General features: G+C 36.1%; 1 protein-coding gene across 1 annotated transcript in view; it reads left to right on the top strand.

Moving 5' to 3' along the window:
* Positions 1 to 18,984, top strand: part of DGKB (diacylglycerol kinase beta) — a 738,755-nt gene that overhangs the window by 124,116 nt on the left and 595,655 nt on the right. The gene's annotated exons all lie outside the window — the stretch shown is intronic.

Raw genomic sequence — 18,984 nt, 5'->3', positions numbered from 1 at the left:
ATCGCTGCCACCTGACTGTGACCGTGTGCGTCCTGACCGCGCCATACTGCCATGCTGCTGTAGGTTTTCCTGCATTGTCTGCCTTTCCAAAGACGTCCGTCTCTGCCTGGGAGCAGGAGAGGTGATCTGCACAGCTGGGGCCGATCTCACCTGTGCACCTGGCAGGAGCTGCTTACTGACTGGGGAGCTACAAGACTTCACATTCAGCTGGTTTCCATCACTCACCAACACTTTTCCTTCTGGCTTCTTTGCTGGAACTGGAGAAGGTTTTCCTCCCAAAACTTTACTCACAACTGTTTCTTTCTTCATAGAACTGCTGCAGCTTTGACTCGCTGCATTCACTGGACTCACAGCGGCTTTGGGATTAACATTCCCATTAGTAGAAGCCTGAGAGGCTAGTCCCAGTGTAGGCCGGGAAGCCTGGGCCTTGCCTGGGGAGCTTCCCCGCCCAGGGTGGCCACTCCCTGGGCTTGCTCCAGACATCAGGAGAACCACTGACACACAACCTCACAGCTAGGAGGCAGTATTATAGTAGTTATATTCTTGTACATAGGAGGCAGTATTATAATAGTTATATTCTTGTACATAGGGGCAGTATTATAGTAGTTATATTCTTGAACATAGGAGCAGTATTATAGTAGTTATATTCTTGTACATAGGGGGCAGTATTATAGTAGTTATATTCTTGTACATAGGGGCAGTATTATAGTAGTTATATTCTTGTACATAGGAGCAGTATTATAGTAGTTATATTCTTATACATAGGGGCAGTATTATAGTAGTTATATTCTTGTACATAGGGGCAGTATTATAGTAGTTATATTCTTGTACATAGGGGCATTATTATAGTAGTTATATTCTTGTACATAGGGGCAGTATTATAGTAGTTATATTCTTGTATATAGGAGCAGTATTATAGTAGTTATATTCTTGTACATAGGGGGCAGTATTATAGTAGTTATATTCTTGTACATAGGGGCAGTATTATAGTAGTTATATTCTTGTACATAGGATCAGTATTATAGTAGTTATATTCTTGTACATAGGAGCAGTATTATAGTAGTTATATTCTTGTACATGGGGCAGTATTATAGTAGTTATATTCTTGTACATAGGGGCAGTATTATAGTAGTTATATTCTTGTACATAGGAGCAGTATTATAGTAGTTATATTCTTGTACATAGGGGCAGTATTATAGTAGTTATTTTCTTGTACATAGGGGCAGTATTATAGTAGTTATATTCTTGTACATAGGAGCAGTATTATAGTAGTTATATTCTTGTACATAGGGGCAGTATTATAGTAGTTATATTCTTGAACATAGGAGCAGTATTATAGTAGTTATATTCTTGTACATAGGGGGCAGTATTATAGTAGTTATATTCTTGTACATAGGGGTCAGTATTATAGTAGTTATATTCTTGTACATAGGGGCAGTATTATAGTAGTTATATTCTTGTACATAGGGGCAGTATTATAGTAGTTATATTCTTGAACACTTGAACATAGGAGCAGTATTATAGTAGTTATATTCTTGTACATAGGGGGCAGTATTATAGTAGTTATATTCTTGTACATAGGGGCAGTATTATAGTAGTTATATTCTTGTACATAGGGGCAGTATTATAGTAGTTATATTCTTGAACATAGGAGCAGTATTATAGTAGTTATATTCTTGTACATAGGGGTCAGTATTATAGTAGTTATATTCTTGTACATAGGGGCAGTATTATAGTAGTTATATTCTTGTACATAGGGGCAGTATTATAGTAGTTATATTCTTGAACATAGGAGCAGTATTATAGTAGTTATATTCTTGTACATAGGGGGCAGTATTATAGTAGTTATATTCTTGTACATAGGGGCAGTATTATAGTAGTTATATTCTTGTACATAGGAGCAGTATTATAGTAGTTATATTCTTATACATAGGGGCAGTATTATAGTAGTTACATTCTTGTACATAGGAGCAGTATTATAGTAGTTATATTCTTGTACATAGGGGGCAGTATTATAGTAGTTACATTCTTCTACATAGGAGCAGTATTATAGTAGTTATATTCTTGTACATACGGGCAGTATTATAGCAGTTACATTCTTGTACATAGGAGCAGTATTATAGTAGATATATTCTTGTACATAGGGGCAGTATTATAGTAGTTATATTCTTGTACATAGGAGCAGTATTATAGTAGTTACATTCTTGTATATAGGAGCAGTATTATTATTAGTTATATTCTTGTACATAGGGGCAGCATTATATTAGTTATATACTTGTACATAGAGGCAGTATTATAGTAGTTATATTCTTGTACATAGGGGCAGTATTATAGTAGTTATATTCTTGTACATATGGGCAGTATTATAGTAGTTATATTCTTGTACATAGAGGCAGTATTATAGTAGTTATATTCTTGTACATAGGGGCAGTATTATAGTAGTTATATTCTTGTGCATAGGGGGCAGTATTATAGTAGTTATATTCTTGTACATAGGGGCATTATAGTAGTTATATTCTTGCACACAGGGGCAGTATTATAGTAGTTATATTCTTGTACATAGGGATCAGTATTATAGTAGTTATATTCTTGTATATAGGAGCAGGATTATAGTAGTTATATTCTTGTACATAGGAGCAGTATTATAGTAGTTATATTCTTGTACATAAGGGCAGTATTATAGTAGTTATATTCTTGTACATAGGGGCAGTATTATAGTAGTTATATTCTTGTACATAGGGGCATTATTATAGTAGTTATATTCTTGTACATAGGGGCAGTATTATAGTAGTTATATTCTTGTACATAGGGGCAGTATTATAGTAGTTATATTCTTGTACATAGGGGCAGTATTATAGTAGTTATATTCTTGTACATAGGGGCAGTATTATATTAGTTATATTCTTGTATATAGGAGCAGTATTATAGTAGTTATATTCTTGTACATAGGTGCAGTATTATAGTAGTTATATTCTTGTACATAGGGGCAGTATTATAGTAGTTATATTCTTGTACATAGGAGCAGTATTATAGTAGTTATATTCTTGTACATAGGGGCAGTATTATAGTAGTTACATTCTTGTACATAGGAGCAGTATTATAGTAGTTATATTCTTGTACATAGGGGCAGTATTATAGTAGTTACATTCTTCTACATAGGAGCAGTATTATAGTAGTTATATTCTTGTACATATGGGCAGTATTATAGTAGTTACATTCTTGTACATATGAGCAGTATTATAGTAGATATATTCTTGTACATAGGGGGCAGTATTATAGTAGTTATATTCTTGTACATAGGAGCAGTATTATAGTAGTTACATTCTTGTATATAGGAGCAGTATTATTATTAGTTATATTCTTGTACATAGGGGCAGCATTATAGTAGTTATATACTTGTACATAGAGGCAGTATTATAGTAGTTATATTCTTGTACATAGGGGCAGTATTATAGTAGTTATATTCTTGTACATATGGGCAGTATTATAGTAGTTATATTCTTCTACATAGAGGCAGTATTATAGTAGTTATATTCTTGTACATAGGGGCAGTATTATAGTAGTTATATTCTTGTGCATAGGGGCAGTATTATAGTAGTTATATTCTTGTACATAGGGGCATTATTATAGTAGTTATATTCTTGCACACAGGGGCAGTATTATAGTAGTTATATTCTTGTACATAGGGAGCAGTATTATAGTAGTTATATTCTTGTATATAGGAGCAGGATTATAGTAGTTATATTCTTGTACATAGGAGCAGTATTATAGTAGTTATATTCTTGTACATAAGGGCAGTATTATAGTAGTTATATTCTTGTACATAGGGGCAGTATTATAGTAGTTATATTCTTGTACATAGGTGCAGTATTATAGTAGTTATATTCTTGTACATAGGGGCAGTATTATAGTAGTTATATTCTTGTACATAGGAGCAGTATTATAGTAGTTATATTCTTGTACATAGGGGCAGTATTATAGTAGTTACATTCTTGTACATAGGAGCAGTATTATAGTAGTTATAATCTTGTACATAGGGGGCAGTATTATAGTAGTTACATTCTTCTACATAGGAGCAGAATTATAGTAGTTATATTCTTGTACATACGGGCAGTATTATAGTAGTTACATTCTTGTACATAGGAGCAGTATTATAGTAGATATATTCTTGTACATAGGGGGCAGTATTATAGTAGTTATATTCTTGTACATAGGAGCAGTATTATAGTAGTTACATTCTTGTATATAGGAGCAGTATTATTATTAGTTATATTCTTGTACATAGGGGCAGCATTATAGTAGTTATATACTTGTACATAGAGGCAGTATTATAGTAGTTATATTCTTGTACATAGGGGCAGTATTATAGTAGTTATATTCTTGTACATATGGGCAGTATTATAGTAGTTATATTCTTCTACATAGAGGCAGTATTATAGTAGTTATATTCTTGTACATAGGGGCAGTATTATAGTAGTTATATTCTTGTGCATAGGGGGCAGTATTATAGTAGTTATATTCTTGTACATAGGGGCATTATTATAGTAGTTATATTCTTGCACACAGGGGCAGTATTATAGTAGTTATATTCTTGTACATAGGGAGCAGTATTATAGTAGTTATATTCTTGTATATAGGAGCAGGATTATAGTAGTTATATTCTTGTACATAGGAGCAGTATTATAGTAGTTATATTCTTGTACATAAGGGCAGTATTATAGTAGTTATATTCTTGTACATAGGGGCAGTATTATAGTAGTTATATTCTTGTACATAGGGGCATTATTATAGTAGTTATATTCTTGTACATAGGGGCAGTATTATAGTAGTTATATTCTTGTACATATGGGGCAGTATTATAGTAGTTATATTCTTGTACATAGGGGCATTATTATAGTAGTTATATTCTTGTACACAAGGGCAGTATTATAGTAGTTATATTCTTGTACATAGGGAGCAGTATTATAGTAGTTATATTCTTGTACATAGGAGCAGTATTATAGTAGTTATATTCTTGTACATAGGAGCAGTATTATAGTAGTTTTATTCTTGTACATAGGAGCAGTATTATAGTAGTTATATTCTTGTACATAGGGGCAGTATTATAGTAGTTATATTCTTGTACAAAGAGTTCAGTATTATAGTAGTTATATTCTTGTACATAGGGGCAGTATTATAGTAGTTATATTCTTGTACATAGGGGCAGTATTATAGTAGTTATATTCTTGTACATAGGAGCAGTATTATAGTAGTTATATTCTTGTACATAGGGGCCACTATTATAGCAGTTATCTTCTTGTACATAGGGGCAGTATTATAGTAGTTATATTCTTGTACATAGGGGCAGTATTATAGTAGTTATATTCTTGTACATAGGGGGCAGTATTATAGTAGTTATATTCTTGTACATAGGGGCAGTATTATAGTAGTTACATTCTTCTACATAGGAGCAGTATTATAGTAGTTATATTCTTGTACATACGGGCAGTATTATAGCAGTTACATTCTTGTACATAGGAGCAGTATTATAGTAGATATATTCTTGTACATAGGGGCAGTATTATAGTAGTTATATTCTTGTACATAGGAGCAGTATTATAGTAGTTACATTCTTGTATATAGGAGCAGTATTATTATTAGTTATATTCTTGTACATAGGGGCAGCATTATATTAGTTATATACTTGTACATAGAGGCAGTATTATAGTAGTTATATTCTTGTACATAGGGGCAGTATTATAGTAGTTATATTCTTGTACATATGGGCAGTATTATAGTAGTTATATTCTTGTACATAGAGGCAGTATTATAGTAGTTATATTCTTGTACATAGGGGCAGTATTATAGTAGTTATATTCTTGTGCATAGGGGGCAGTATTATAGTAGTTATATTCTTGTACATAGGGGCATTATAGTAGTTATATTCTTGCACACAGGGGCAGTATTATAGTAGTTATATTCTTGTACATAGGGATCAGTATTATAGTAGTTATATTCTTGTATATAGGAGCAGGATTATAGTAGTTATATTCTTGTACATAGGAGCAGTATTATAGTAGTTATATTCTTGTACATAAGGGCAGTATTATAGTAGTTATATTCTTGTACATAGGGGCAGTATTATAGTAGTTATATTCTTGTACATAGGGGCATTATTATAGTAGTTATATTCTTGTACATAGGGGCAGTATTATAGTAGTTATATTCTTGTACATAGGGGCAGTATTATAGTAGTTATATTCTTGTACATAGGGGCAGTATTATAGTAGTTATATTCTTGTACATAGGGGCAGTATTATATTAGTTATATTCTTGTATATAGGAGCAGTATTATAGTAGTTATATTCTTGTACATAGGTGCAGTATTATAGTAGTTATATTCTTGTACATAGGGGCAGTATTATAGTAGTTATATTCTTGTACATAGGAGCAGTATTATAGTAGTTATATTCTTGTACATAGGGGCAGTATTATAGTAGTTACATTCTTGTACATAGGAGCAGTATTATAGTAGTTATATTCTTGTACATAGGGGCAGTATTATAGTAGTTACATTCTTCTACATAGGAGCAGTATTATAGTAGTTATATTCTTGTACATATGGGCAGTATTATAGTAGTTACATTCTTGTACATATGAGCAGTATTATAGTAGATATATTCTTGTACATAGGGGGCAGTATTATAGTAGTTATATTCTTGTACATAGGAGCAGTATTATAGTAGTTACATTCTTGTATATAGGAGCAGTATTATTATTAGTTATATTCTTGTACATAGGGGCAGCATTATAGTAGTTATATACTTGTACATAGAGGCAGTATTATAGTAGTTATATTCTTGTACATAGGGGCAGTATTATAGTAGTTATATTCTTGTACATATGGGCAGTATTATAGTAGTTATATTCTTCTACATAGAGGCAGTATTATAGTAGTTATATTCTTGTACATAGGGGCAGTATTATAGTAGTTATATTCTTGTGCATAGGGGGCAGTATTATAGTAGTTATATTCTTGTACATAGGGGCATTATTATAGTAGTTATATTCTTGCACACAGGGGCAGTATTATAGTAGTTATATTCTTGTACATAGGGAGCAGTATTATAGTAGTTATATTCTTGTATATAGGAGCAGGATTATAGTAGTTATATTCTTGTACATAGGAGCAGTATTATAGTAGTTATATTCTTGTACATAAGGGCAGTATTATAGTAGTTATATTCTTGCACATAGGGGCAGTATTATAGTAGTTATATTCTTGTACATAGGTGCAGTATTATAGTAGTTATATTCTTGTACATAGGGGCAGTATTATAGTAGTTATATTCTTGTACATAGGAGCAGTATTATAGTAGTTATATTCTTGTACATAGGGGCAGTATTATAGTAGTTACATTCTTGTACATAGGAGCAGTATTATAGTAGTTATAATCTTGTACATAGGGGGCAGTATTATAGTAGTTACATTCTTCTACATAGGAGCAGAATTATAGTAGTTATATTCTTGTACATACGGGCAGTATTATAGTAGTTACATTCTTGTACATAGGAGCAGTATTATAGTAGATATATTCTTGTACATAGGGGGCAGTATTATAGTAGTTATATTCTTGTACATAGGAGCAGTATTATAGTAGTTACATTCTTGTATATAGGAGCAGTATTATTATTAGTTATATTCTTGTACATAGGGGCAGCATTATAGTAGTTATATACTTGTACATAGAGGCAGTATTATAGTAGTTATATTCTTGTACATAGGGGCAGTATTATAGTAGTTATATTCTTGTACATATGGGCAGTATTATAGTAGTTATATTCTTCTACATAGAGGCAGTATTATAGTAGTTATATTCTTGTACATAGGGGCAGTATTATAGTAGTTATATTCTTGTGCATAGGGGGCAGTATTATAGTAGTTATATTCTTGTACATAGGGGCATTATTATAGTAGTTATATTCTTGCACACAGGGGCAGTATTATAGTAGTTATATTCTTGTACATAGGGAGCAGTATTATAGTAGTTATATTCTTGTATATAGGAGCAGGATTATAGTAGTTATATTCTTGTACATAGGAGCAGTATTATAGTAGTTATATTCTTGTACATAAGGGCAGTATTATAGTAGTTATATTCTTGTACATAGGGGCAGTATTATAGTAGTTATATTCTTGTACATAGGGGCATTATTATAGTAGTTATATTCTTGTACATAGGGGCAGTATTATAGTAGTTATATTCTTGTACATATGGGGCAGTATTATAGTAGTTATATTCTTGTACATAGGGGCATTATTATAGTAGTTATATTCTTGTACACAGGGGCAGTATTATAGTAGTTATATTCTTGTACATAGGGAGCAGTATTATAGTAGTTATATTCTTGTACATAGGAGCAGTATTATAGTAGTTATATTCTTGTACATAGGAGCAGTATTATAGTAGTTTTATTCTTGTACATAGGAGCAGTATTATAGTAGTTATATTCTTGTACATAGGGGCAGTATTATAGTAGTTATATTCTTGTACAAAGAGTTCAGTATTATAGTAGTTATATTCTTGTACATAGGGGCAGTATTATAGTAGTTATATTCTTGTACATAGGGGCAGTATTATAGTAGTTATATTCTTGTACATAGGAGCAGTATTATAGTAGTTATATTCTTGTACATAGGGGCCACTATTATAGCAGTTATCTTCTTGTACATAGGGGCAGTATTATAGTAGTTATATTCTTGTACATAGGGGCAGTATTATAGTAGTTATATTCTTGTACATAGGGGGCAGTATTATAGTAGTTATATTCTTGTACATAGGGGCAGTATTATAGTAGTTACATTCTTGTACATAGGAGCAGTATTATAGTAGTTATATTCTTGTACATAGGGGGCAGTATTATAGTAGTTACATTCTTCTACATAGGAGCAGTATTATAGTAGTTATATTCTTGTACATACGGGCAGTATTATAGTAGTTACATTCTTGTACATAGGAGCAGTATTATAGTAGATATATTCTTGTACATAGGGGGCAGTATTATAGCAGTTATATTCGTGTACATAGGAGCAGTATTATAGTAGTTACATTCTTGTATATAGGAGCAGTATTATTATTAGTTATATTCTTGTACATAGAGGCAGTATTATAGTAGTTATATTCTTGTACATAGGGGCAGTATTATAGTAGTTATATTCTTGTACATAGGGGCAGTATTATAGTAGTTATATTCTTGTACATAGAGGCAGAATTATAGTAGTTATATTCTTGTAAATAGGGGCAGTATTATAGTAGTTATATTCTTGTGCATAGGGGGCAGTATTATAGTAGTTATATTCTTGTACATAGGGGCATTATTATAGTAGTTATATTCTTGTACACAGGGGCAGTATTATAGTAGTTATATTCTTGTACATAGGGAGCAGTATTATAGTAGTTATATTCTTGTACATAGGAGCAGTATTATACAGTAGTAGTTATATTCTTGTACATAGGAGCAGTATTATAGTAGTTATATTCTTGTACATAGGAGCAGTATTATAGTAGTTATATTCTTGTACAAAGAGGGCAGTATTATAGTAGTTATATTCTTGTACATAGGGGCAGTATTATAGTAGTTATATTCTTGTACATAGGGGCAGTATTTTAGTAGTTATATTCTTGTACATAGGAGCAGTATTATAGTAGTTATATTCTTGTACATAGGGGCCACTATTATAGCAGGTATCTTCTTGTACATAGGGGCAGTATTATACTAGTTATATTCTTGTACATAGGGGCAGTATTATAGTAGTTATATTCTTGTACATAGGGGGCAGTATTATAGTAGTTATATTCTTGTACATAGGAGGCATTTTTCTAATTGTTGTAATGGGAGTGGTGGAACCACTGTGCCGTGGTCCAAGGAGAGCCTGGAGGAGCATGACTAGGTGAACATCTAATTTTTTGCTAGAGCCCCTGATGGTGGGGTTAGGTTTGGCTCCTGATGAACACCAGGTGCCACTCAAGGAGAGACCACGGATGCATGGCAGCTGAACTAACAACCAAGGGACTGGTAGTTGGAACGGCCCAGAGGTAGATGAAAACTGATGCAGGCAAGCACTAGCAGAAGAGGACTAGTATAGCTGGTAGAATTCACAGGTGCAAGTGGGTCTGGCAGATATTCAGATTGGCATGGCTGGTACAGGTGAGTCCGCCTTATATGCAGACTGGCATGGCAAGTGGTGGCAGATCCGACTGATTTACAGACTGTCCCGGCAGTTGCTGGCACGTCCGGCTGATATGCAGAATGGCACGACAAATACTGGGGGATTCGGCTTATTTACAGGCTGGCATGGCAAGTGTTGGTGGGTCTGGCTGATTTACAGGCTGTCAAGGCAGGTAAAGGTGAGTCCGGATGATATGTAGACTGACTTGGCAAATGCTGGAGGATCCGGCTGATATACAGAATTGCATGGCAAGTTCTGGGACCTGAGAATTTGCAAGCGTGTTAAGGAACAGAATAATACTGCACAGGCACCTCCCATTGGGTGGAGGCGCCTTAAATAATACATTTTCAAAGCCATTAGACGTTACATTTTATGACAGCGTGCGCTGTCCCCTGAAGAGGGTGGGACCGCGTGAGCGCCTTAAGCATAGTGCCCGGGGTTCTGCATGCCTTGCGCAGACCCCAACCAGCAGCAGCAGGAGGTGGAGGGAGTGCTGGGCTGCGGCGGCCCTGCCAGGAAAGAGGGGCAGCAGGCAGGAACCCCAGCGTTACAGTTGTTATATTCTTATTAAATTGTTTAACGAACATATAACGCAATATTACCCTGTAACTCATCTCACACTGCACAATACTTCTTGCTCCTATTTCGTTTTACAAATCTATAGTAAAACTTCCATTTCTCTTGCTGCGCACTTACTGATAGGCAGATACTTAGAAATGACGCATTATGGAGACTCAGGAGCTCGGTGTTCGGGCTGCAGGAGCATTATTCTGATTCCTAGACCTTGAATTGTTTTTCACAGATTATATTATTTGTTATTACCGTTAGCAAACAGTCAGAGACGTTTGTGAAAACCCACGCACGTCCGCATTGCAGCCACGGCCCTTCTGTCTGACACAACTCATGAAAAGATTACCATTTGCATTTAGCATTGCGGTATATGAATTGTCATAGCAACTGGGAATGGCAGGTAGTTACTGGAGATATTATGCTGCAAAGTTTATGCTTCTCTACAAAACACATCCTTCACAAGCTGCAGCTAGAAAACAATGCTGAATATTCTAGCACTGTGATAACTTGTTCTAGGGCTGTCGTGCGTCACAATTTCTACACTGATCTCTCTATATGCATGTACCGGTGGCATCCATTGTGACAAAACACCGCGTGACTGCAGGAACCATTTTCTAGCCCTAATGGCAAGTTAATTTTGTAAAGAATTTCATCACTTTGGCTAAGAAAATTGGAGCTGCAGTCACCTGAACACCAGGAGCCTACCGGAGATATGGAGGAATGGACGAACACGGCACAAGCTAACACGTACATTAAATTGCATTTTTTAGGTTTTGTTTTATTCATTTTTTGAAAAAAGTTTTCTTTTTTTTTTCATTTTTGATCCAAGATTTTAAAGTCCAAGAAAAATTCCTTAAATAGTCCAAAAATATTTAGTGATGATCCACTTGTGATAACTATTATACTTATAGTCAGAAAATTCAAAATCTAGTCCTGTCATCTTATACCAACTCTAAATGAAATTTTTCATTATTTTTTGTGAGTCTGTTTAGTATGTGCATTGTATCAAAAAATATTCACAATGTGGAAACCATCAACAAGTAGACTAAGTTTTATTGTGTTTAATTTAGTTTCAGCTCAATTTATATCACTCGTTTGCTATATAACGTGAACCAGAATCATGTCAAGCATTGTCTTCATTGAAGAAAAAAAAATGCTCCTGGGATCTGTTGTAGCCATGCTTCCAACTTAGGGGTCACTGCTCCAAGTGCGCCTATCACCACTGGAATCACTGTTGCCTTCACCTTCCACATCTTCTCCAGTTCTCCTTTGAGGCCCTGGTATTTCTCCAGCTTCTCATATTCCTTCTTTCTGATGTTGCTGCCACATCTATTATCATTGCTGTCTTCTGATCCTTGTCTACTATCACAATGTCTGGTTGGTTAGCCAACACCTGCTTATCCGTCTGGATCTTGAAGTCCCACAGGATTTTAGCCTTTTCTTTCTCCACCACTTTCCCTGGGGTCTTCCACCTGGTCTTAGGGGGGCTTAGCCCATATGCTGTGCAGATGTTCCTATATACAATTCCCGCTACTTGGTTGTGGCGTTCGGTATACGCTGTTCTTGCATTTTGCATCCTGCCACTATGTGTTGGACGGTTTCTGAGGTTTCTTTGCATAGTCTGCACCTTGGGTCTTGTATGGTATGTTTCTGCTTCTATGGATCTGGTGCTTGCTCTCGTGCCTCTGTGCTGTCTCGGAGTCCAACTTTCTCCAGCCATTGGTAGGATTTCTCCATGTCAGCCACCTCCACTATCTGTTGATGGTACATCCCATGCAGCGGCTTGTTTTGCCATGGCGCTCCATGTTCCTGTTCTTCCTTCCAGATCCGTTGTTGCTGCCTTAGGCTTTCTCTCATCAGCTCATCTTTTGGTGCCATTTTCCTGATGTATTCCTGGATACTCCTTGTTTGATCCGTGATGGTGTCTTGGATGCTTATCAAGCCTCGATCACCCTCCATGCATTGTGAGGAGCTTTCGTGTCGTCACATCTGCAGCTTCCCTCTCTTCTTTTGGCCTCTTTTGGCCAGCAGACTATGCCAGCAGGGAATCTGATAACTGGCAGGGCATATGTACTGATGGCGCGGATTTTATTCTTGCCATTGAGCTGGCTCCTCAGGACCTGTTTTACCCTTTTATGGTATTTGGATGTTGCTGCTTTCTTTGCCTCCTCATCATGGTTCCCATATCCCTGTGGGATGCCGAGGTACTTGTAGCATGTATGGACATCTGCTATGTGCCCTGCTGGTAATTCCACTCCATCAGTCTTGACTACCTTGCCTCTCTTTATTACCAACCAGCCGCACTTATCCAGTGCGAAGGACATCCCGATGTCCTCGCTGTATATCCTTATCTGGTGGATCAGTGAATTGATTTCTTGTTCGTTTTTCACATACAGCTTGATGTCCTCCATGTAGAGGATGTGGCTGATGGTGCTTCCACCCTTGAACTTGTATCCATAGCCAGACTCTGTAATTATCTGACTGCGGGGGTTCAAGCCTATGCAGAACAGCAATGGGGACAGTTGATCACCTTGGTATATGTCACATTTGATGATCACTTGTGCTAGTTGTCTTGAGTTGACTTCCAATGTTGGTCTCCATAGCTCCATTGAGTTTCTGAGGAAGGTTCTTAATTTCCTGTTGACATTGTAGAGAGCCAAGCACTCGCAGATCCATGTGTGTGACATTGAGTCATAGGCTTTTCTGTAGTCATTCCAGGTTGTGCTGAGATTGGTCTGTCTGGATCTTGAGTCTTGAGCGACTGCTCTATCTACAAGGAGCTGGTGATTAGAGCCTCTGGTGTCGGTCCCGATGCCTTTCTGAGCTGGATTCATGTACTGGTTCATGTGGTTCTGTAGCTTGGTGGCTTTGATGCCTGACAGGAGTTTCCATGTTGCTGTAAGGCAGGTTATTGGGCGGTAGGTAGTTGGATGGAACTGTTCCTTTGTGAGGATCATTCACGATCAGCACTGTTCTTCCTTGTGTTAGCCAAGCTTGGTGGTGGCCTTCTTCTAGCAGTTGGTTAATCTGCTTTGCCATGCGTTTTTGCATCGCTGCTAATTTCTTTAGACAGTAGGTGTGGATCATGTCTGGGCCAGGTTCTGTCCAGCTCTTCATGTTCTTGACCCGCTGTTGGATGTCTGCTTCTGTAATGGTGACTGGTTCTTGCTCTAGGTGGTTGCTGTGTTTCATTCTCAGATCTTGCAGCCACATTGCACTGGTGTTTTGTGTTTTTTCCTTCTCTCATATGTCCCTCCAGTATTGTTCAGTCTCTGCTATTGGTGAAGTTGCTGCTTTTGTGCTGTTGTTCTGTAGTTGGGAGTATATATGCCCAAACACATGCAGTTTTTATTACTTTCCACAGGTGGCACAGAACCACAACAAACTCATAATATAAATCTCTAGCCTATATTCGGCTGAGCTAGTCTCAGCTCGGTCAAATAAAGCAGCTATTGTCCATAGTAACCAGCGATAATTGTGGTTCTCTGCAGATGGGCCTGTGCATACTCTTCTCAGGGAGGAATTCTTGCCTCGTCTACATCCAGTAGACTGATTCCTCAGTCACTCCTTTCATAGAGAGATCCCGGCTCGTCTCTCTCTCAGCTATAGCTCACATCTTGTCTGGTCAGCCTCACCAGCACCACACTCAGTTCTGTTTCATCCAGGAGCCTGATGAGACTGCTACACAATGAATCTACTTCCTGCTTCTAAGAGTCACACTGCATGTGCTTCCAATCAATCACTGCAGAGCTGGGATTTAACCTTGTTCATCCTAACTATGCTACAATATGTATATAAAATTGTATTTTTTTTTCTGACAATAACTTCAAAAACTGTAAATTGTACATTCAAAATGTTCATTCTTTTAAAGGCAGCAATGCTTTTAAAATACTGTAATGAAATATTCATGTGGTGTTAAATTTATAACTGGCACAGACCCAAAATAAATTAATGGAAAAGATTTGAAATTTGCAAAAAATTTACTTATTTTTCATGCAATCACTAAAGCAAAAATTACAGGCCCTTAAACCATTACAGAGCTTTCCAAATAGATGTGTTATGTTGCCAGGGTTATGAAGTGGTGAGAGTTATGGCATCAAGGCTGGTACGGGGGCAGGGGTTAAAGCCATGGGTGATTTTAAAGTGAGAAAAGTATAAGTGGTGGGTGGTTAATGATGAACTGATGGCCTGAAAAAAAAATTGTTTGTGACTTTGTAAAAATGTACAGTATAGATTGAATTTTTTGCTTAAAAAAATGAACAAAAGCTAAATGTCTTGTTCATAGACCAAACCAAATAACACTACTCGTAGCATAATTTTAAGAAACAAGCACCACGAGGCAAAGACTGGATGAGAATTCCATTATTGCAGTCAAAGCCTTATTGAAATACATAGATAAATAAATGCTAACGGCAAAATAAACCCAAAATATTCCCAGTAAAAATGCCTATAAAATGAATGCAAATGAGCTGCAATACCAAATACAACCTTTGGGCAAGAATGGCAGTGTTTCATAAAAAAAAGCAATTTTAATAATCCAAGATAACCTCTTTAACTCCTCCACCCCGGGCAAATTTTCCCTTTTTAGTTTTATCCTCCCTTTCTTTCAAGAGCCATAACTTTTCTATATTTTTCCAGCCATATAGCCATATGAAGGCTTGTTTTTTGCAGGACGAGTTGTACTTTTGTACTACATCACTTATTCTGCCACATAGTATACTGGAACATGGGAAAAAAAAATCCAAGTGTGGAAAATTTGCCAAAAAGTGGAATCCCACAATTGTTTTTGTGTTTTTTATTTACCATGTTCACTAAATGCTAAAACTGACCTGCCATTATGATTCTCCAGGTCATTACGAGTGCGCACATACCAAACATGTGTAATCTTTTTTAACATAAGTGGTGAAAAAAAATCAGAAATTTGAAAAAAAAAGAAAAAATTTCCAGCTTTTGTCGCCATTTTCCGAGACCTGTACAGTTCTTCAGATGTATCAGGGATTATTTTTTGCGTCCTGAGATTAAATCAGCCATCAAGTGCTGGGAAAGATGCGGGCTCAGCATGTGAGCAAGCATCAAAGGCAGGAACATGGCCGATTACGTAAATATACGTCACATGTCGTGAAGGGTTTTAGATTCCTGAAAGCCATGTTATTCTTCCCCTTATTAAACATGCAATCATGAATCATCAGGACTTGTATGTTTATTTCATGATGAATATGAGTGTCAGGAGCCCCGCACTGCACTTGCTCACTGAGCCAGTGCGGGTGTCCTGAGTACAAAGACAGTGCTCAAAGATACCTGTGGAGCAGGGCAGCAGCGGTGACGATGCATGCTTCAGAGTGTCAGGACCTGAAGCATATGACTGCTGGGGGCGTGGCCTAAGCTCCGCAGAGCTAGAAGCTGCAGAGAAACCTCGGGACAAGTTATCAAGGGGCATAGACAGACAGAGACAGAAACCAGATGAAGCCAGGGTCAAAGCACAAGATTGCAATACAGTACTAAAGGGTTAGACAGAATGGATAGTCAGGACGTAGCAATAGATCAGAAAACCAGAACGGGCAATAGACGGTACAATAGGGACAAACTGTAACGGAGTAACGATAGCCAAGCCAGGAGGTCAGAACTGGAGAAGACAATAGTACCAAAGCGAGAGACGGAGAACAGAGTGAGGGAACAGGCCGGGTCATACACGGGAAGCAAACAAGCAACGCAGAATACACGCACACCAGGGGTCAGACACACCAGAACAACAGTATAGCTGACAGAGAACCCTGGTAAAGAGTGAGTATAAATACCCCTCCCAGATCCAGAAAGAGGCCACGAACACTTATCCCTGTGAGTGCAGGGCAAGAACCCTGTTCAAACCATGACAATGAGTATAAGTAGCTGCCATAATCTTATGGAAGTATTTATCTAATAGGGCAGGTAGATAAAAATACCCAGTACCGTAAACATCCATTGGACAGACAAAACCTTGTACATGAGTTTGCATTAGGATGACAAATCTCATCTGTATGGCCGCACTCAAGAATCATGTTATTTTTTTATTATTTAAAAGACTGTTTTTCTTAGCAAAGAACACAGCCATTAAATATTGAAAGATTGTCATTATTGAAATAGAACCCAGCCTATAAATAGTATACTCATAAATGGGATTATTTTTAATAAAATAGAACACAGCCTATAAATAATATACTCATAAATGGGATTATTTTTAATAAAATAGAACACAGCCTATAAATAATATACTCATAAATGGGATTATTTTTTAATGAAATAGAACAAAGCCTATAAATAATATACTTAAAAATTGGATTATTTTTTAATAAAATAGAACACAGCCTAGAAATATTGAAACTTTTTTTTTTTAATCAAGACGGAACCTAGCTTATAAATACTCAAGAATTGGGCAAAGCTTATAAGTAGTTAAAAATGGGACTAATATTTTTGATAGAACACAGTCTATAAATACTGAGACATATTTTTTCTTTTTCTATTAAAATTCAGCCAAACTTATAACGACTCATGAATTGTTTTTTTTTATTTTTTTTTTAAATCAAACACAGCCTATGAATACTCATGCACGGGACACAGCGTAAACTATTGTGCACATCAATTTTAATAAATAGAACACAGCCTGTAAATATTGAAACTTTATTTATTTATTTTTTTCTTATTAAAATGGAACCTAGATTACGGTATATGTAGAAGTCCTCAAACAGAGGCTGAACAGACATCTGACTGGGATGATTTAGCGAATCCTGCTTTGAGCAGGGGGTTGGACCAGATGACCCAGGAGGTCCCTTCCAACTCTATGATTCTATGATTCTACGATATTCTCAAGCATGGGGCACAGCCTGTAATTAGTTAAAAATTGGAGTATTTATTTTTTATACAACACAGCCTACAAATACTGTAACATGGATTATTTTTTTTTAATATAACCCAGCCTTATAATACTCAAACATAGGATTTTTTTTGTATATTTTTTTAATTACTGCCTAAAATTAGTGAAACATATAATTATTTTATTTTAATCAAACTACAGCCCAGCCTGTTAAAAATAGCATATGCTGTTTTATTTTTATTTTTATATATATATTTTTTTTGTTAAAATAGAGTACACATCAATCTTAATAATAGAACACAGCCTGTAAATATTGAAACTTTATTTTTTTTCTTAAGATGGAACCTAAACTATAAAAAATCAATCAGCCTATAGTTGTAGTTAAAAATTGATTTATTTTTACAGATCACAGCCTACAAATACTGTAACATGGATGTTTTTTTAAAAATACGACCCAGCCTAATAATACTCAAACATATGATTTTTATTTTTTTTATGATATTATTTTTTTTAATTAAAATAGAGCACATATCAAGCATAATCATAGAACACAGCCTATATAAATACATGATGATATTTTATAACATGTCTCAGGAAAATGTATCAAATGGATCTTTTTTTTTGTGATTTTAATTTTGCTTTCCATGTAGGTTGTATTTATGCTTTTGACCACTAGAGGCACTGTTGCATTGGATTCATGAAGAACTGATCTCATTTATTTATTGTTTTTAATTAAAATTTATGATATTGGTCAAAATGATAAAAATAGATATAGAAATATAAAAATGTATCAAAGTAGAGCTCCGCAGACATTTATTGTGCTCTGTCTATCCAATTGCCAAAATAGTAGCAATGATGAGATTAGTAATCGGAAGCAGAGACAGATTGTGCTGTGACTTGGTGAATGAATGTTACAGCATAGGGCAGAGTAAATATTCTCGGTGCCGCCTGTATGTGAATATTTATCAGCAATGTTTTCCCTCCATCCAGTTCTAGACACATTATTAATATTTGATCTGTTCGTTCTCGGCGTTCACAGCAGAAGTAAAGATTATTGAAGGTCATCTCGAGCTGTAAAATAGCAGATCCTGTCCGCAGAAGGCAGCGGCGTGTATGGGGCGGTTAGGAGAAATGTGCAGCACTGATTATAGAGCTGGAATCCAGGAGACAATAAAGAACGGCATCATATCCGGTCCTGGGTCATCCAGGAGACAAAAGAGAACGGCGTCGTATCCGGTCCTGGGTCATCCAGGAGACAAAAGAGAATGGCGTCGTATCCGGTCCTGGGTCATCCAGGAGACAAAACAGAATGGCGTTGTATCCGGTCCTGGGTCATCCAGGAGACAAAAGAGAACGG

This window comes from Dendrobates tinctorius, unplaced genomic scaffold (genome assembly GCF_039654945.1).
Source record: "Dendrobates tinctorius isolate UK_male_01 unplaced genomic scaffold, ASM3965494v1 ptg000070l, whole genome shotgun sequence".
In the NCBI taxonomy this organism is placed as follows: domain Eukaryota; kingdom Metazoa; phylum Chordata; class Amphibia; order Anura; family Dendrobatidae; genus Dendrobates; species Dendrobates tinctorius.
Note: the sequence above shows the minus strand (reverse complement) of the source record. Positions and strands in the feature narration are given on the sequence as shown.